Source organism: Mastigoproctus giganteus, chromosome 5 (assembly GCF_048544385.1).
Source record: "Mastigoproctus giganteus isolate SK-2022 chromosome 5, ASM4854438v1, whole genome shotgun sequence".
Lineage (NCBI taxonomy): Eukaryota > Metazoa > Arthropoda > Arachnida > Uropygi > Thelyphonidae > Mastigoproctus > Mastigoproctus giganteus.
This window is the reverse complement of record NC_143579.1, coordinates 229,071,436-229,091,055: the sequence shown is the minus strand read 5'-3', so window position 1 is coordinate 229,091,055 and position 19,620 is coordinate 229,071,436. Positions and strand designations below refer to the sequence as shown.

The following is a 19,620-nucleotide window of genomic DNA, read 5'->3' as shown; positions in this document are numbered from 1 at the left end:
AAGATAAGGAAGAGTTGTACAGTCTGGCTTCTCGATAGAGCAGTAAGGAGAGTCCTGATAATTTTATTATGCACCCCAGTATCGTCGAGCTGATCAGACGCCCAAAGCGGGCCAGAGCAACCCATTTATGGTGAAAGGAGAGTTCCTGAACGAGGGAGAATTCCTGTAGATGAGCAGCAGTTCCTTAGCCCATGACTAATTCCAGTAGGAGTCTGATGATGCCCTATATTGATGATGATGGCCGCCCCTGAGCTGAGAAAAAGGTTGTGTAAAGAGTGATCCCCTAAGCTGTTATGTAAGTACCAGATAATATTTTTAAGCTTGAATTGAGGAAAAGGACTTTAGGAAATGTCTTTATTTAGTTGATAGTAGATTTGCTATTGTTTAGCATAAAAGGAAGGAAAAAGTTCATAAGATATATGTACTTCATCACAAAGATAAGTTTATTAAGCAAGGAAGATTTAGATGTATGTACTCGAGACTAGTGTGTTTTAAGTTGAGATTATGTTCTATGCACATGTAATTATTTTGGAGGGGATAATTAAAGAAAGATTATAGCGGGGATTTATAAATGTAGGAAAATACATATATAGGTGTTATGCTCACTGCTGTAATCCCAGTTGGGAAGTTTAAATTGTTAGAAGACAAGAGAATGTTATGAGATGTAAACTAAACCAGAAGGAGAAAAGGCAGAAAGACATGAAGAGACATGATATATGAATTGTGATTATCTGTACATCTTAGCACACATATAATTCTAGTAATTAACATAATCCCCAAATGATGATGTATGATATATTCTTTTAATGTATATACTGTGAATAAACAATATTGTATATGTTGATCAAGTGTAGTATGAGTCATTCTGAATACTCAGGCAGTCCAGAGGAGACATACACGAACTTCTATTCCCCTAAAATCTGTGATCTTCTGTGCAATATACAAGTCAGGTGTTAATGTGGGAGGGTGTAAATTAGGGGGAAAATAAACGGGGAAATACAAAGTAAGAGAGGTGGGTCAGAAAGATCAAAGAGATTTATTAATTACAATAAAAATAATAATTAATAATAATAAATAACAGTAATTGCCACCTGGTTGAATGCACTTATTACGCGTTCTAAAGGTTTCTGTGAAGAGTCAGCGAAGGAGTCCAAAGATTTGAAGTTCAATTCGTTTACGCTTTTCTTTATTTCCTTATTATTCTGATATTTCTTTCCTTTGAGGGCATTTCTCACCTTGGGAAAGAAGAAGAAGTCAGCTGGTGCTAACTCAGGTGAGTAGGGCGGATGCTCGATCTGTTCACTGTGTTGATTTGTCAAAAATGTATTTACGACAAATGCGAATGAGCGGATGAATTGTCGTGTAACAAGAACCAGCTGCCCATTCTTTCGAGATTGCTGCCTCAGCCGGAAAATGCATTTCAATGATCTTTTCAGATCCTGTATGTAGAACGCATCATTGACTTTCTTCCCTTCAGTTACAAATTCCTTTGTGAATCGCAGTGTTTGTTTAAAAAAAACATCGTCTTCATCCTAGAATTCTGTAAACGTAACTTTATGGGTCTGAGTGTTGATTTTGAAGTCCAGTGCATGCTGTAATGCTTCGCCTCTGCATTTTATTGAAACACCCAACGCTCATCTCCAGTGACAATACAGTAGAGAAAAACAGGGTTGTCTTCAAAAGTCAGGATGAAATCTTTGCATGATGAGATTCTTCGTTGTTTCTGCTCATCAGTGTGCCAGTGCGACACAAACTTTGCACAGACCTTCCTTTTCCCTAAATGGTCATGCAGAATATGACAAATCGTCGGTTCATTCATACCCAAATCATGAGCCATCATTCTGAGGGTCAGACGACGAACTCTCAAAAATTTCTGAACTTTTGCAACTCTGTCCTCATTCCGGAAAAGTGATGGGCGCCCACTTCTTGGGTCATCGCGAACATCCTCACGTCCGTCTTTGAACTACATATACCATGCAAACACACTGGCACGACTTAACCATAAATAGTTAGTAGCATTTAATACATTTTTATGGCCGATTTTCACGGTTTAAAATAAAATCTGATATTCGTTCGTTGTTCCATTGCAAAATCCAGATACAGATCGTTGACGCTACAAACGAAACTGGTTATTACTTACAACCTGTCAGCATACTGGATGATCTCTACCGCACCATCTTTTGGAAGCCGTTTGTACTACAACATACCACTTCCGTTTATTTTCAAACTCATCAAACATGACCTCAACACCACAAGTTCTGGAAATTTCTTTCCACAACGAGTGCATACACATTAAAAACAGAGGAATGCCAGGAAAAGAAGAAATATAAGTAAAATTTAACTGATTCTCTTTTCTTCATTTACTTTTGTTGGGTGGTAAGGGCCATCCTGTACATTATCTTAAGCAAAGCAAATTTTGACCCTTTAATCCGATTTATATGGTCTGTGCCAGATTAGGAAATTCTCAGTTCTTTCAAGAAACACACAATGGCACCAACCAGAAGTAAACTGAATACACTGATAAACACAATGAGGGGAAAAGAGCATGGGCAAATGATGTTTATGTAAATAAAAATGATTACATACATAGTTCATGATGTAGTTGAAGCAATCCAGAGGAAATACTAATTGTGGCTTTACTGGAACATGATTATGAAAAGCAAAATAGTTTTGTAATTTTGGACAGCAAGCAGAACCAAAGTGACATGTGTATTGTATAGGGATCCAACAAACGAGAAGTCAGGTGTGGCACCAGTTTGACCCTAAAATAAAGGTACTAGTTATATCTCTATTAAAAATAGTTTCGTAACTATAATATTCTTCCAGAATATTTAATTATCTTTTAAATGTTTCTTATAATTATAGAAAATCTATGAGGTTTCTAAAACACCAGTTCGTGATCGTATATTGGACTCTGTACAATAAATAAGATTTCAGGTGAATGTTGGTTGTACTTGCTTCGGCAGTGCATATTCTAAAATTGGAACGATACAGAGAAGATTAGCATGGCCCCTGCGCAAGGATGACACGCAAAATCGTGAAGCGTTCCACATTTTTTTCCTTTTTATCTTTTTAATTTCAAGTTTGGTTTGGACAAAGACTTCCTTAATTTCCTGTACACGACAAATATATCACCTAACATGTTCAACTATTTACATATTTTTGTATATAAAAGCAAAATATACTGTAGGGATGTGTCTACTTTGTAGAGGTTGGCACAGCGACTTTAGATAATTTGGAAAAGTGAAATTCACTGTAACTGGTTGCTTACTAAGAATTTTTCTTTTAATTATCGATTACTATATTTCAGTTGCTTTACTGAATAACATAACTTTTAGTTAATGAACAATATTGACTTCTAGTGAAGATGTATGTAAATGGCTTTGTTCAGGGCGTTCATTACATCATTATTTTAATGTAATATGATACTCTCCCCTCAATGGGTCAAAACTCCTCTCCTTTAAAATTCCAACGTGAATTTAGTTCATTGACATGAAAAAAAAAAAAAAAAAAGAAAAAAATTACTGGGCCTTCTTGGATTTAGTAAAATCCGATATCATTGCAATTTTGCGATTATACTGTCATTTATTGCTGAGGGCATTTTCCAGAGTCTATCACCTGGATTCAGATTTCTATAATGAACCCAATTCGAACAATTTACTAAAGGAGCTTCTGGATAAAGGATAATTATCTGTTGAGTCCGCAGGTAGCGTTTTTTTTTTTTTTTTTTTGTATATACATACCACAAACTGAATCCTGTATACGAGGTTGAATTTTCATTTAGTGGACATAAAACCAGAGATTCCGGAAGAAAAAAACAATGTTAACTTCACCTGAGACCAACTCCCTCAGCCACATTGTGAAAAAAAAAAGCCCATAGAAATACCTCACGTCACCCACAGAACTCGAGTTGGCGATCCTTCCAATTCTACCAACGAGAGCTTATAATTCGGGAAAATGCATTTTTTTTATTTTATTATTTTTTTTTTATTTTAACGAATAGCCAGAATAAGTTTGTAAGCACCACATGCCAGTACTGGTGAGCTCATTTAAGCATCTTGTGCCATGCTCTCTGAGTAACACGTAGCCATCCGAAATCAAATCAGTATTACTGTAACGACTCAGCCTTCACTGCAAATATCCGCCGACCAACGAAACTGTTCGTGTCAATGACCCTTCAAAGTGTTCCATCCAAGGAGGATGAAAATACAAAATGAAAACCAATTAAATTGTACGCGTCCATATTAGGAAGATTCCGTTTTGGAGAGGTAGTTTGACGTGTAATTTCTAGCACTTGTGACCGTGATCCAATCCTGAATATCCATTCTGTCCCTTTCACACAGGTGTCAGAATGTTGATCATTCGATAAATGCGCTTTAATTGTCTTTGCAGAACTTGTATGTAGAACACATCATTGATTCTTTTTAACTTCAGGTACAAATTCATTTGTGAATCGCACCATCTTTGTTGAACAAAAAAAAAAAAAAAAAAAACACGATCAACATCGTCTCGATCCTGGACTTCTGTAAACGAAACTTTGTTAGCCTAAGGGTTCATTTTGAAGTCAACTGCATGCTGTGATGCTTCGTCTCTAGTTTGTATTGAAACACCCACCATCAATCTCCAGTGACAATACAGAAGAGGGAAATACGGTTGTCTTCAGAAGTCTAGTGAAGACTTAGCATCATGACATTCTTCGTTGTTTCAGCCCATCCATGTGGCTGTGCGACACCAATTTTGCACAGACCTTCCTTTTCACAAAATCGTCTCCTGATTCATATCAAATTCATCAGCCATCATTCTTAGGGTCAAATGATGATCTTTTGCCAAAATTTCCGAACTTGTGCAACCCTGTCCTCATTTTGGGAAGTTGATGGACGCCCAATTCTTGGAGAATCGCGAACATCTCAAGTCCGTCAAAACAAACTGGCACGATTTAACCATAAACTCACCACCATAAACAGTTAGTAACATTTAATACATTTTTATCATAGATATAATAGAACCAAAGCGACTCGTGTATGGTATAGGGATCCAACAAATGAAAAGACAGATTTTGCACGTTATATTTGTATTAAAAATAGTTTCGTAATTATAATATGCGTTCAGAATGTTTATTTGCCTTTTAAATATATCTTAAAATTATTGAAAAACTTTGACGTTTTTAAAACACCAATTCATGATCCTACATGGGACTTTGTACTTTAAATATGGTTTCAGGTGAATGTTGGTTGTACTTGCTTAGGCAGTACATATTCTAAAATATGTACATATTTTATATATTCTTCTAATCTTCTCTGTATCGTTCCAGAATACATATTCTGGAACGATACAGAGAAGATTAGCATGGCCCCTGCGCAAGGATGACACGCAAAATCGTGAAGCGTTCCACATTTTTTTGTTCTTTTTTTCTTTTAATTTCCAGTTTGGTTTTGGATGAACACTTTCTTACTTTCCTGAACACAACGAAGATATCAAATAACATGTTCGATCATTTGCATATTTTTGTATATAAAAGCAAAAACATACGATAGGGATGCGCCCACTTTGCAGAGGTTGGCACAGCCACTTTGGATAATTCGGAAAAAGGAAATTCACTCTAACTGGTTGCTTAATAAGAGATTTTATCTTTTAATTGTTGATTATGATGTTTCATTTGTCTTAATGAATAACATAACTTTTAGTTAATGAACAATATTGACTCCTAGTAAAAATGAATATAAATAGCTTTGTTCAGAGCGTTTCATTTCATTATTCTTTTAACGTAATATGATACCCTCACCTTAATGGGTCAAAAAACTCCTCCCATTTAAAATTCCAACATGAAATTAGCTTAATGTGCTGCGTTTACATGAAAAAAAAAAAAAAACAAGCACTGCGCCTTTTTGGATTTAGTAAAATCCGATATGATTGTAATTTTGCGGTTATGCTGTCATCTATTACTGAGCTCATTTTTACAGATTCTATCACCAAGTTTCAGATTTGTATAATGAACGAAATTTTCACAAATTAGTAAAGGGACTTCTGAATACAGGATAATTATCTGTTCAGCACGTGCATACCACAAACTGAATCCTGTATATAAGATTGATTTTACGTTTGGACGAATGACCAGAATTTCCAAAAGAAAACACCATGTTTACCTCACCTGAGACTAACTAACACAGCCACGTTGTTTAAAAGGCCCATAAAAATTCTTCACGTCATAGACAGGACTCGAATCCAGGTCTTTTTTATCAGGTGTAGGGGTAAGGGCTTATATTTCTGGAAACTGCATGTTTTTCAGATTGTCGAATACCAGAATAAGTTTGTAAGCATCACTTTCCAGTAGTGGTGAGTTCATTGAAGGCATGTTGTGGCATGCTCTGTGAGTAATACGTAGCCTTCAGAAGTTAAATTAGTATTACTTTAAGGACCCAGCCTACGTTGGAAATACCCGCTGACCAGCAAAATTGTGCATGTGTCAAATACCCTTGTAAGTGTCCGGTCTAAGGAGAATAAAAATACAAAATGGAAACCAAATGGTACGCGTCCATATTAGAAACATTGATTTTTGGAGAGGTCGTTTAACAAGTAATTTTTAATACTTGTAACCGTGATCCAATCCTGAATATTCAGTCTGTCCTTTTCCACAGATGTGTCCATTAAGTGAGTTTCCACTGTATATACGAGGTGTGGCAATAAAGTTCCCGGAATGGTGCATTAAAAAGAACACAAAGCGAAGGGAGCTCAAAAATGGTTTCATTTAAATTTAGAGTAATCGCCACCTGGTTGAATGCACTTATTACGCGTTCTAAGAGTTTCTGTGAAGAGTCAGCGAAGGGGTACAAAGATTTGAAGTTCAATTCGTTTACGCTTTTCTTTATTTCTTTATTATTCTGATATCTCTTTCCTTTGAGGGCATTTCTCACCTTGGGAAAGAAGAAGAAGTCAGCTGGTGCTAACTCAGGTGAGTAGGGCGGATGCTCGATCTGTTCAATGTGTTGGTTTGTCAAAAATGTATTTACAAGAAATGCGAATGAGCGGATGAATTGTCGTGTAACAAGAACCAGCTGCCCTTTCTTTCGAGACTGCTGGCTCAGCCAGGAAATGCATTTCAATGATCTTTTCAGATCCTGTATGTAGAACGCATCATTGACACTCTTCCCTTCGGGTACAAATTCCTTTGTGAATCGCACCATGTTGTTTAAAAAAAAAAAACATCGTCTTCATCCTAGAATTTTGTAAACGTAACTTTGTGGGCCTGAGTGTTGATTTTGAAGTCCACTGTATACTGTAATGCTTTGTCTCTGGATTGTATTGAAACACCCAACACCATCTCCAGTGACAATGCAGTAGAAAAAAATGTGTTTTCTTCAAAAGTCTGGAGGAAATCTTTGCATGGTGAGATTCTTCGTTGTTTCTGCTCATCAGTGTGCTAGTGCGACACAAACTTTGCATAGACCTTCCTTTTCCCTTAATCGTCATGCAGAATTTGACAAATCGTCTCTTCATTCATACTCAAATCATGAGCCATCATTTTGAGGGTCGGAAGACGATCTCTTTCAAAAATTTCTGAACTTTTGCAGCTCTGTCCTCATTCCGGAAAAGTGATGGGCGCCCACTTCTTGGGTCATCGCGAACATCCTCACGTCCGTCTTTGAACTACTTATACCATTCAAACACACTGGCACGACTTAACCATAAACTCACCACCATAAACAATTAGTAACATTTAATACATTTTTATGGCCGATTTTCACAGTTTAAAATAAAATCTGATATTCCTTCGTTGTTTCATTGCAAAATCCAGATAGAGATCGTTGACGCTACAAACGAAACTGGTTGTTACTTACAACCTGTCAGCATACTGGATGATCTCTACCGCACTATCTTTTGGAAGCCGTTTCAACTACAACATACCACTTCCGTTTATTTTCAAACTCATCGAACATGACCTCAACACCACAAGTTCGGGAAATTTCTTGCCACAACTCGTGCATACACACTAAAAACAGAGGATTGCCAGGAAAAGAAGAAATATAAGTAAAATTTAACTGATTCTTTTTTCTTCGTTTACTTTTGTTGGGTGGGAAGGGCCATCCTGTTCATTATCTTAAGCAGAGCAAACTTGGACCCTTTAATCCGGTTTATATGGTCTGTGCCAGATTAGGAAATTCCCAGTTCTTTTAAGAAACCCACAGTGGCACCAACCAGAAGTAAACTGAATACACTGATAAACACAATGAGGGGAAAAGAGCATTCGCAAATGATGTCTATGTAAATAAAAATGATTATATACATAGTTCATGATGTAGTTGAAGCAATCCAGAGGAAATACTAATTGTGGCTTTACTGGAACATGATTATGAAAAGCAAAATAGTTTTGTAAATTTGGACAGCAAGCGAACCAAAGCGACACGTGTATGGTATAGGGATCCAACAAATGAGAAGTCAGGTTGTGCACCAGTTTTACCCTAAAAAACAAGGTATTAGTTACATCTCTATTAAAAATAATTTCGTAATTATAATATTATTCCAGAATAATTAATTATCTTTTAAATGTTTCTTAAAATTATAGAAAACCTGTGAGGGTTTAAAAACACCAATTCATAATTGTATATTGGACTCTGTACTATAAATAAGATTTCAGGTGAATATTGGTTGTACTTGCTTCGGCGGTACATATTCTAAAATTGGAACGATACAGAGAAGATTAGCATGGCCCCTGCGCAAGGATGACACGCAAAATCGTGAAGCGTTCCACATTTTTTGTTCTTTTTTTTTCTTTTAATTTCCAGTTTGGTTTTGGACGAACACTTCCTTACTTTCCTGAACACGACAAACATAACATATAACATGTTCAACCATTTACATATTTTTGTATATTAAAGTAAAAATATACTGTAGGGATATGTCCACATTGCAGAGGTTGGCACAGCCACTTTCGATAAATCGGAAAAATGAAATTCACTCTAACCGGTTGCTTACTAAGAATTTTTCTTTTAATTATTTATTTTTATTTTTCGGTTGTTTTAATGAATAACACAACTTTTAGTTAATGAACAATACTGACTTCTAGTAAAGATGAATATAAATATCTTTGTTCAGAGCGCTTATTACATCATTCTTTTAATGTAATATGATGCTCTCCCCTCAATGGGTCAAAACTCCACCCTTTTATTTCATTTAATTTAATTTCATCATCCTTTTAATGTTGTATGATACCCTGTTGCACTTAGCGGGTCAAAAATCCTCTCTTTCAAAATTCCAACGTGAAATTAGCTCAATGTATTGCCTTGACATGAAAAAAAAAAATAGAAAAAAAAAGCACCGCGCCTTCTTGGATTTAGTAAAATCCGATATCATTGCAATTTTGCGATTATCTTGTCGCTTATTGTTGAGGGCATTTTCCAGAGTCTATCACCTGGATTCAGATTTGTATAATGAACCATTCTTTCGGAATTTCTGGATAAAGGATAATTATCTGTGGAGTCCGTTGGTAGTGCTTTTTTTTTTTTTTTTTTTGTATGTACATACCACAAACTGAATCCTGTTTAGTGGACGAAAAACCAGAGTTTCGGGAAGAAAAAACAATGTTAAACTCACCTGAGACCAACTCCCTCAGCCACATTGTGAAAACAGTCCATAAAAATTCCTCCTGTCATCGACAGAACTCGAATTCGGTTCTTTTCCACCAAGTGTAGGGGAGTCGGCGATTCTACAATGTGCTACCCACGAAAGCTTATAATTCGGAAAACTGCATTTTTTATTATTATTTTTTTTATTTTACCGAATAGCAAGAATAAGTTTGTAAACACCACTTGCCAGTATTGGTGAGCTCATTTAAACATGTTGTGTCATGCTCTGTGAGTAACACGTTGCCATCCGAAATCAAATCAGTATTTTTGTAACGACTCAGCCTTCATTGCAAATACCCGATGACCAACAAAACTGTGCATGACTCATTTACCCTTGAAAGTGTCCGGTCTAAGGAGGATGAAAGTAGAAAATGGAAACCAATTAAACTGTACGCGTCCATATTAGAAAGATTCCGTTTTGGAGTGATCATTTAACATGTAAATTCTAGCACTTGTGACCGTGATCCAATCCTGAATATCCATTCTCTCCATTTCACACAGGTGTCAGACTGTTGGTCAGCCGATAAATGCGCTTCAATAGTCTTTGCAGAACTTGTATGTAGAACACATCATTGATTCTTTTCCAGTTTAGGTACAAATTCATTTGTGAATCGCACCATCTTTGTTAAACAAAAAAAAAAAAAAAAAAAAACACGATCAACATCGTCTCGATCCTGGACTTCTGTAAACGAAACTTTGTTGGCCTGAGGATTAATTTTGAAGTCCACTGCATGCTGTGATGCTTCGTCTCTAGTTTGCATTGAAACACCCAACATTAATCTCCAGTGACAATACAGTCGAGCAAAATAGGGTTGTCTTCAGAAGTCTAATGAAGACAGCATCATGACATTCTTCGTTGTTTCAGCTCATCCATGTGGCTGTGCGACACCAATTTTGCACAGACCTTCCTTTTCCCAAAATCGTCTCCTCGTTCATATCAAATTCAAATAACCATGTTTTGCCAAAATTTCCGAACTTTTGCAACCCTGTCCTCATTTTGGGAAGTTGATGGACGCCCAATTCTTGGATAATCGCGAACATCTCAAGTTCGTCAAAACAAACTGGCACGATTTAACCATAAACTCACCACCATAAACAGTTAGTAACATTTATAGGGATCCAACAAATCAAAAAACAGATTTTGCACCTGTTTCACCCTAACAATAAGGTGCTAGTTATATTTGTATTAAAAATAGTTTCGTAACTATAATATTGTTCTAGAGTGTTTATTTATCTTTTAAATATATCTTAAAAGTATAGAAAATCTTTGACGTTTATAAAGCACCAATTTATGATCCTACACTGGACTTTGTACTTTAAATATGGTTTCAGGTGAATGTTGGTTATACTTGCTTCGGCAGTACATATTCTAAAATTGGAACGATACAGAGAAGATTAGCTTGGCCCCTGCGCAAGGATGACACGCAAAATCGTGAAGCGTTCCACATTTTTTTCTTTTAATTTCCAGTTTGTTTTTCGACGAAAACTTCCTTACTTTCCTGAACACGACAAATATAACATATATTATGTTCGACTATTTACATATTTTTGTATATAAAAGCAAAAATATACTATCGGGATGTACCCACTTTGCAGAGGGTTGGCACAGCCACTTTCAATAATTTGGAAAAATGGAATTCACTCTAACTGGTTGCTTAATAAGAATTTTTCTTTTAATTATTGATTACTATATTTCAGTTGCTTTACTGAATAACATAACTTTTAGTTCATGAACAATACTGACTTCTAATAAAGATGAATATAAATGGCTTTGTTCGGGGCGTTCATTACATCATTCTTTTAATGTAATATGATACTCTCCCCTCAATGGGTCAAAACTCCACCCTTTTAAAATTCCAACATGAAATTAGCTTAATGTATTTCGTTCATATGAAAAAAATAAAAAAGAAAACAAGCACTCCGCCTTCTTGTATTTACAAAATTCGGATATTATTACAATTTTGCGATTATGCTGCGCGAATTTTTTCAGATTCTATCAACAGGTTTCAGATTTGTATAATGAACGAAATTCGCACAATTTAGTAAAGGGGCTTCTGGCTACCCTGAATTTCTGGATACAGGATAATTATCTGTGCACAACGTTGATTTTTTTTATTTATTTATTATTATTTTTTTTTTGTATGTACATACCACAAACTGAATCGTATATATGAGGTTGATTTTGTGTTTGCTGGATGAAAAACCGAAGTGCCCTGGAGAGAACACCATGTTACCCTCACCTGAGAACAACTAACTCAGCCACGTTGTGAAAAAGACCCATAAAAATTCCTCACGTCATCCACAGGACTCCAATGCAGGTCTTTTCTCCTAGGATTAGGGGTGGCGATTCTACTAACTGTGCTACCCACGATGAATTATAATTCTGGAAACTTCATTTATTCGGTTTGACGAATACCAGAATAAGTTTGGAAGCACCACTTACCAGTACTGGTGGGTTCAATGAAGCATGTTGTGCCATGCTCTGTGAGTAAAACGTACCCATCAGAAGTCAAATTAGTATTACTGTAAAGAAGTGTTGGTATTGCCATTACTTTGTAAAATTTCAATCGTGTTTCTTTCCTTGTTTTCTTAACCAAAGTTCTTTTTATTGTTCCACATATATTTTGAAATTTCGCCAATTTCTGATTCATATCTTCTTCGACATCATATGTTATATCACATCCTAGATATTTAAAATGTTTTACTTGTTCTAATATTTTATTGACTATAACTATTTTTGTTCTCAGCGTATTTTTCCCCTTAAAAACAATTGTTCTAGTTTTCATCGTTGAGATTTTAACTTTATATTCTTCTGTTATTTGATTTAATTTAAATACTGCTCTTTGTAAATTATCTTCACTACTTGAATAATTACTTGATAATCTGCAAATAACAGTGTGTTAATTCTATTCTTTGTATTTAAATATATCCCTGCTTCGGCAGTACATATTCTAAAATTGGACTGTCAAAGAGAAGATTAGCATGGCCCATGCGCAAGGATGACACGCAAAATCGTGAAGCTTTCCACATTTTTTGTTCTTTTTTTTCTTTTAATTTCCAGTTTGGTTTTGGATGAACACTTCCTTACTTTCCTGAACACGACAAATATATCAAATAACATCTTTAACCATTTACATATTTTTGTATATAACAGCAAAAATATAGTATAGGGCTGTGCCCAATTTGCAGTGGTTGGCACAGCCACTTTCGATAATTCGGAAAAATCAAATTCATTGTAACTGGTTGCTTATTAAGAATTTATCTTTTAATTATTTATTTTTATTTTTCGGTTGTTTTAATGAATAACACAACTTTTAGTTAATGAACAATACTGACTTCTAGTGAAGATGAATATAAATAGTTTTGTTCAGAGCGTTTCATTTTATCATCCCTTTAATGTAATATGATACCCTCTACCACTTAATGGGCCAAAACTCCTCCCTTTTAAAGTTCCAACATGAAATTAGCTCGATGTACTCCCTTAACATGTTAAACTCTGCCAGGATGTTTGCACAAACAGGCGTTTCTCATGAATTGCATAACTGCAGGTGTACTCTCGGTGGCTTCTTTTTAAACTGTGTTCCAAATTTAGTAGTAGTAGTGGCATGTGATGCAAGAAAGCAAGTGTATGAGCTTATGCAGCATCAGCCAAAAAAAAAAAAAAAAAAAATCGCACCATTCCCTCCAAATGCTTCTCCAGTTCCTCCTTAAATTTATTCAAACTATCAACTTCCACAACGACAGATGGAAGTTTGTTCCAGCAATTAACCACCCGCTGGCTAAAGGCACATCTTTCTACATCTGTCCTTTCTTAATTTGAACTTATGTCCCCGTAGGTTGGTAATCTGAACAAGTGGAACGATCCCATCAGAATTCAGCGTGCTCAACACATTCAAGGCCTTATACACCTCAATCAGATCACCGCGCAGGTGCCTAGTCTCCAGCCACTGCAATTTGCAGAACTTAAGCCTCTCTTGGTAAGAGGATCCCTTCATTCCCCTCACCAATCTTGTTACCCTTCTCTGTACACGCTCAAGCAAATCTACATCCTTCCTAAAATGAGGCCTCCAGACCTGTATGCAGTACTCAAGGCGTGGCCTGACCATTGCCTTACACAGAAGGACAATCACCTCCTTCTCCCTGCTAGCAAAATTCCTATATATCATTAACAAAACCCCAGAACCTACCCTGACAGCCTATCTGCATTGCTCAGAAAACTTCATATCTGACTGCACAATTACCCCGAGGTCTTTTTCATTTTCTACCACCTTAAGTGTAGTACCACACAGTTGGTACGTTTCTCTGGGGTTACTTCTACCCATATGCAGTATTTTGCATTTGTCAAGGTTAAACTTCAGTTGCCACTTCTCAGCCCATCTGCCCAAATTATCTAGATCCTGTTGCAGTAGCAAACTGTCATTAACAACCCTGCCAACCTTTGTATCATCTGCAAACTTCGACACTAAGCCTGATGATATACCTTCATCAATATCATTGATAAATATACAAAACAACAGTGGACCCAACACCGAACCCTGTGGGACTCCACTAATAACATTAGTCCACGAAGAGCAGCACCCATTGATTACCAACCTCTGTCTTCTCCCACTTAACCATCCTTTTATCCATTGTAGCAACTTACCCTTAATACCATTCTTCTCCAATTTGTACAGTAGTCTTCCATGCGCAACAGTGTCAAAAGCTTTCCTGAAATCCAAATATATGATATCAAAATTATTTTTTGCATCCAGTTCCTTTGTAACCACATAATAATATCCAATCCAATTTATGTCTGAATTATTGCTGCATCTTGTCTAGATGATCCTGCAATGCATCTTTAACCAATGACTCCATTATTTTAACTGGAACAGAAGTTAAACTAACTGGTCTGTAATTACTTGTGTCACCCTTCGATCTCCCTTTGTGAATTGGGGATACATTTGCACATCTCCAGTCCGGTCAATTACCTTTGAAAGTGTCCAGTCTAAGGAGAATGAATATGCAAAATGGACACTAATTCAATTGGACGTGTCCATATTAGAAAGATTCCGTTTTGTAGATGTCGTTTAACATGTAGTTTCTAATACTTGTAACCGTGATCCAATCCTGAATATTACGCTGTCCTTTTTCACAGAGGTGTCCAGTAAAAGAGTTTCCACTCTATATACGAGGTGTGGCAATAAATTTTCGGGAATGGTGCATTGAAAAGAACGCAAAGTAAAAGGTGCTCAAAAATTGTTTCATTTTAATTCAAAGTAATCGCCACTTGATTCAATGCACTCATTACACGTTCTAAATGTTTCAGTGAAGAGTCAGCGAAGGCGTCCAAAGATATGAAGTTCAATTAGACGGGTACACTTTTCTTTATTTCCTTATTATCCTGATACCTCTTTCCTTTGAGGGCAGTGTTCACCTTGGGAAAGAAGCAGACATCCGCTGGTGCTAAATCGGGTGAGTAGGATGGATGTTCGATCTGTACAATGCTTTGGTTCGTCAAAAAGGTATTCACAACAAGTGCGAATGAGCGGATGAATTGTCGTGTAACAAGAACCAGCTGCCCTTTCTTTCGAGATTGCTGCCTCAGCCGGGAAATGCCCTTCAATATTCTTTGCAGAACGCATCATTGACTCTCTTTCCTTCAGGTACAAATTCCTTTGTGAATCGCACCATGTTTGTTAAAAAAAATAAATAAATAAAAACCACTTGATCAACATCGTCTTCATTCTGGTCTTCTGTAAACGAAACTTTGTGGGCCTGAGTGTTCATTTTGAAGTCCATTGCATGCTGTGATGCTTCGTCTATGGATTGTACTGAAACGCCCAACACTCATCTCCAGTGACAATACAGTCGAAGAAAATAGGGTTGTCTTCACAAGTCTGGATGACATCTTTGCATGATGACATTCTTCGTTGTTTCTGCTCATCCATGTGGCTGTGCGACACAAATATTGCACAGACCTTCCTTTTCCCAAAATCGTCATGTCATTCCCAAAATGACAAATCGGCTCCTCATTCATAACCAATTCGTGAGCCATCATTCTGAGGGTCAAACGACGATCTCTTGCCAAAATTTCCGAACTTTTGCAACTCTGTCCTCATTCTGGGAAATTGATGGGTTACCATTCAAACACAGGCACGACGCTACTAATGAATCTCGATGTTGTTTCCAACAGCACCAGGTTGGGAAATTTATTGCCACAACTCGTGTACACTTGCTGAAAATTGGGGATTACCCCGAGAACAAGTAATGAAAGTAAAACGGAACTGACTCTCTTTTCTTGGTTTGCTTTTGTTGGAGGGAATCAAATTAATCAAATTACTATATTAGGGTTACTCGTAAATGATTACATTAACCCGTATTCGTGTCTGTAAATTGCGTGTGTTCTCTGGTCGATTTGCCTGTTTTGCTGGACGAAAAAACCCCAGTTTCTGAGGGAAAAAACCTTTCTATCTACGCCTGAGACCGACTAACTCAGCCACGGAGTGAAAAAAGCCCACTAAAATTCCTCGCGTCATCGACGGGATTCGAACCCGGGCCTTTTCCACCCGGTGTGGGGAGGATGGTTTGTTGGAGGGAATGGCCATCCTGTACATTAGAGTAAACAAAACAAACCTGGACCCTTTAATCTGGTTTCTGTGGTCTGTGCCAGAATAGGAAATTCGCCATGCATTCATGAAACCCACAGTGGCACCAACCAGAAGTAAACTGAATACACTGATAAACCCCAGGGGCCCACACCTTGTAAGTATGGGCCTGGCACACCGAGTTCTAAAGCTGGATATAATCATTCTTCTCTTTCTTGGTGTTTCTCCTTTACTTCTCTCTCTCTCTCTCTCTGTCTGGACTGGTACAGCATAAGCCTCAGGCAACTTTCTACCATATGGCTAATAATAATAATAAATAATAATCTTCTTCTTCTTTGTCCTTGCCTTCTTCCCACGTTCATATGGGGTCGGCATTTCCTTCCTTAATTCTCTTCCTCCATTCCTTTCTAACCAGAGCTTCCTCTTTCCTCCATCCTCTCTCTTTCAAATCCTCTACCACATGGTCCTTCTGTCTCAGCTTAGGTCTCCCCCTCTTCCTCTTCCCTATCACCTCCAGCTTTTCACACCGCTTCCCAACATACTCCTCACTTCTTCGTTCCACATGACCAAGCCACCTCAATCTAGATTCCTGCATTTTTTTACTCAGAGGCCCCACTTTAACCGTAACTCTAATGTAGTCATTTCTTAACCTGTCCTTCCTCGTCACACCACACATCCATCTTAGCATCCTCATCTGCGCCACTTCCATCTTCTTCTCCTGGGCTCTTGTAATCGCCCATGTCTCAGCACCGTACATCAATGCGGGTCTAACCACAGTTTTATACACTCTTCCCTTCATTCTACAATTAACTTTCTTATCACACAGCACCCCACTCATCTTTCTCCAGTTCAGCCATCCACATTGCACTCTGTGCTGTATTTCTGCACTCAATCCTCCATCCCTCTCAACGTTCGATCCCAGGTACTTAAATTTCGAAACAGATGGTAGCTTTTCCTCCATCAGTTTTATAGAACTCTCAACTTCTCCATTCAATACCATATATTCTGTCTTTGTTCTACTTATCCTCATGCCTCTATCTTCCAACGCTTTCCTCCATTCCTCCAATTTCTTCTCTGCATTTCCTTGGGATGATTCGCACAGTACAATATCATCCGCGAACAGCATACTCCATGGTGCTCTACTCTTCACTTCTCTCACCAACACATCCATTACCAGATCAAACAGATATGGGCTGAGAGCTGATCCCTGGTGCAGTCCAACTTCTACAGAGAACCCCTCAGTCATACCTACACTGCTCTTAACCTGAGTCACCGCTCCCTGGTACATATCCTTCAGAAGCCTTACGTACTTTTCCAATGTACCCTTCTCCCTCATGCATCTCCATACCTCTTGTCTGGGCACTCTATCATATGCTTTTTCCAGGTCTATAAACACCATGTGCAACTCTACTTGCATCCCCCTGTATCTTTCCATCACCTGCCTTAAAGCAAAGACCGCATCTGTTGCTCCTCTTCCCGGCATGAAAGCAAACTGTTCCTCTCCTATTTCCGTCTCCTGCCTTATCCTTCCTTCCATAATTTTTTCCCAGATCTTCATCGAATGAGACATTAACTTTATTCCCCTGTAGTTCCCACATTCCTGCACATCACCCTTTCCTTTAAAGATTGGCCCAAGTATACTTTCCCTCCACTCATCGGGTATCCTCTCCTGCTGCCACAGTTTTTCCATCAAGTCCCATAGGATATCGATCCCTTCTTCTTCCAGACTACTCCATACCTCTACTGGTATCTGATCAGCACCTTCTGCTTTCCCTCTCTTCATTTTTCTGAGTGCGCTTTCCACTTCTTTCCTGCTTATGCCTTCCACTACTCTCACATTCATCTCTTCATCCTCGCCTAGTGCTCTTGGGTTTTCCTCATTTAATAGCTTCTTAAAATAGTCTTTCCACCTTTCCTTAACCTTCTCCGGGTCCTGTATAACCACTCCCCTCTCATCTTTTATCTGTTTTATTGATGCCTTCGATGCCTTATCTCTCGCTTTGGCTATTCTCATCAGTTGCCTATCCCCCTCTTTCCTTTCCAGTTCCCCACAGACCTCGTCCACTGCCCTCGCCTTTGCTATTGCCACAGCCCTTTTTGCCTCCTTATTTGCTAATTTATATGCTTCTTTATCTTCCTGGCTACCTGTTATCCCATCTTTCCTTCATCTCCTTCTTTTGTTTTATCACCGATTGCCCTTCCTCATTCCACCACCAAGCCTCCTTTGCCTCCAGCACCCCCTTTCCTGATGTTTTCCCCAACAACTCTTCTCCAACTTTCCTTATGATACAACTATTTAACTTCCACCACTCTTGCACGTCTTCCGGTAACTTTATTCCTTTTAGCGCCTTTTCTATGAACTCCTTCCTCAAACCCTCCTCTTTCAATCTCCACCACTTTATCCTTTTCTCCCTCTGTCCTGAACATTTCCTACTTTTGTCCACTGCAACCTCCCAATCGGCCACAAGCAATCTATGTTGTGCAATGTGCAAATCTATGTAATCCTTGCTGTTCCTCATTTCCTTTAGATGCCCCCTATGGCACATGATATAGTCAATGTGGCTTGTCCTTTCCCCACTCCTGTATATTATCAGCTGGCTTTCTTTCTTTTCGAATTGGTGTTAACTATCGCCAGATCGAATGCCACTGCGTGTTCTACTATCCTCTCCCCTTCTCTGTTTCTTTCCCCAATACTCCACCTTCCTTCCTCTCTCTTGCCTCTTCCTAAATGACCATTTAGATCGCCCCCAACGTTCCACATTTTTTGTGTATTTATTTATTTATATTTTTTAACTCAATTTTTCTTTAAACTTTCGAACGCGATATTTGGGTTGTGCGTTTTTAATTTTATATTTTAATTTTTTATTCTTTATTACCCATCATGTCTTGCAAAATGGCTTACAACGGCAACCAAGGCCATGTGGCTCCGTGTATATTGTCTATGAATTGCGTGTGTTCTGAGGTCGATTTTCTATTTGCTGGATGAAAAATCCGAGTTTTCAGGATTAAAAACCATGCTACTTCTCCTGAAACCGACTAACCCAGCCACGTTGAGAAAAAGGTCCACAAAATACCTCACTTAAATGACGGGACTCGAACTCAGGTCTTTTCCACCTGGTGTAGGGAGGACGGCAATCTTACCAACTGTGCTACCCACGAGGGTATCTAAGGTGTCGAGGAAAGGCATTTCCTTTAATGTAAAACTGCAAGTGTTGAGGCGATTGGAAGCTGGTGAGCGTGAGGTGGATGTGGGTGCCTCTTTGAACTTGGCTACGTCCACAATTAGAACAATTATCAAAAATGTAAAGAAGATAAAAGCTTCAGCAACGAGGAATGACCCGTTTAAGAAGCCAATTGCTTGAAGAAATGGAAAGATGTCTTAGTATTTGGGCGGAGGACCAAACACAACGGATCAT

The 19,620-nt window shown here is 37.9% G+C and overlaps 4 non-coding genes and 1 pseudogene across 4 annotated transcripts; all 5 read left to right on the top strand.

The window, feature by feature from the left end:
* The first annotated feature begins 2,950 nt into the window (after window positions 1-2,950).
* LOC150086212 (U6 spliceosomal RNA) lies at window positions 2,951-3,057 on the top strand. The gene has a single exon (XR_016547034.1). It is a non-coding gene; the product is annotated as a U6 spliceosomal RNA (small nuclear RNA).
* Window positions 3,058-5,299: 2,242 nt separating this feature from the next.
* Window positions 5,300-5,398, top strand: LOC150086211 (U6 spliceosomal RNA; annotated as a pseudogene).
* Window positions 5,399-8,645: 3,247 nt separating this feature from the next.
* LOC150086210 (U6 spliceosomal RNA) lies at window positions 8,646-8,752 on the top strand. The gene has a single exon (XR_016547033.1). It is a non-coding gene; the product is annotated as a U6 spliceosomal RNA (small nuclear RNA).
* A 2,213-nt stretch (window positions 8,753-10,965) lies between these two features.
* On the top strand, window positions 10,966-11,072 carry LOC150086209 (U6 spliceosomal RNA). Its single transcript, XR_016547037.1, has one exon. It is a non-coding gene; the product is annotated as a U6 spliceosomal RNA (small nuclear RNA).
* A 1,479-nt stretch (window positions 11,073-12,551) lies between these two features.
* On the top strand, window positions 12,552-12,654 carry LOC150086208 (U6 spliceosomal RNA). Its single transcript, XR_016547039.1, has one exon. It is a non-coding gene; the product is annotated as a U6 spliceosomal RNA (small nuclear RNA).
* The last annotated feature ends 6,966 nt before the right edge of the window (window positions 12,655-19,620 follow it).